Source organism: Giraffa tippelskirchi, chromosome 4 (assembly GCF_054371585.1).
Source record: "Giraffa tippelskirchi isolate mGirTip1 chromosome 4, T2T-mGirTip1v1.2.pri, whole genome shotgun sequence".
Taxonomy (NCBI): Eukaryota; Metazoa; Chordata; class Mammalia; order Artiodactyla; family Giraffidae; genus Giraffa; species Giraffa tippelskirchi.
The window spans coordinates 206,358,242-206,359,557 of record NC_137278.1 but is presented as its reverse complement, the minus strand read 5'-3'; the positions used below and the strand labels follow the sequence as shown (position 1 = coordinate 206,359,557).

At 53.3% G+C, this 1,316-nt stretch overlaps 1 non-coding gene across 1 annotated transcript; it reads left to right on the top strand.

Moving 5' to 3' along the window:
* Positions 1–756: 756 nt before the first annotated feature.
* On the top strand, positions 757–861 carry LOC145504136 (small nucleolar RNA U13). The gene has a single exon (XR_014052117.1). It is a non-coding gene; the product is annotated as a small nucleolar RNA U13 (small nucleolar RNA).
* The last annotated feature ends 455 nt before the right edge of the window (positions 862–1,316 follow it).

The following is a 1,316-nucleotide window of genomic DNA, read 5'->3' as shown; positions in this document are numbered from 1 at the left end:
CTGGTCCGGGAACTTAAATCCCACATGATGAAACTAAAGATCCAGGACAGACAATTTTTTTTTTTTAGGAAAAGAGCAGGGTCCATCACCTCACAGGAGATGAGGGGAACCATGGGAAGTGCAGGAGGTGCCCTAGTGGGGACCCCGGCACACCAGAGGCCTGGGGCTTGGGCCTTGGGGTGAGGCAGGGTGAGGCCCCCACAGGCAGGCTTTCACAGAGAAAGCACAGAGACAGGGAGGGTCAGCTCACAAGGTAAACGGAGGGGTGCCAGCCTGGGGCCCCCAAGTTCGGGGTGGCCTCAATGCAGCGGTCTCGCTGAAGCACCTGCGTGTGCTCTCAACACACCCCCGTACGGCCATCCTCCAGCGGGCTCCCTGTGGCTGCCCTGTCCTCGTTCCGGCCGCTGTCCAGCTCGCTCACCCAGCTGCTCAGGCTTCGGAGGGGAGGCCGTGAGAAGCCCAACCTGGCTTCAGTGTAGTCAGTGTAGGGGAAGAAAAATTCTTTTTCCTTCTACCCTCCTAGGTTCTCTGGCCCCGGCCCTGTAAAATTAGACTGACTAAAGGCAGATTAACACGAGAAAAACAAACACAAGACTGTTGACATGTACATTGCGCATACACGTGGGAGCAGGCGTGGTTAAAGCCAGGGCTTCTATAGCATCTTGACAAAAGAATACTAAATTCTTGGAGAAGTAACGAGACAAAGGAAGGGGAGGACTTCCCTGGTGGTCCAGTGGTTTAAAATCCACCCACCAGATCCTTTTGTAGTTCATGAGCGTGATGATTGGGTGTTCACGCTGTTGCGTGACATGTGCCTCCCTGCAAACCTTGTTACGACACCGGCACATTACCCGTCTGACGTGAAAAAAAAAAAAGAAAAAAAAAAATCCACCCACCAGTGCGGGGGACACGGGGGGGTTTGATCCCTGGTTGTGGAAGATGCCACATGCCCTGGGGCAACTAAGCCTGTTTGCCGCAACTATGGGGCCTAGAGCCTGGGGACCACGACTCCCGAGTCCACACGCCACAGCTCCGGAGGCCTGCATGCCCTTTCATGCCCACGCTCTGAAACAAGAGAAGTCACCGGAAAGAAACCCCGAACATCCCAACTAAAGGGTAGCTGCTGCTTGACCCAACTAAAGCCCGTGCAAGCAGCAGAGACCCAGTGCAGCCAAATATAAAAAGAAATAAATCACAAATAACATTAAGAAAAAAAAGGAAGGGGAGTCAGGCTTTCAAGGGCAGCAAACTGTGGGAAGGTAAATAGAAACTAATGAAGGAAGTAAGGCTGGTTCATGCAGGTCCATCGTGGCCCA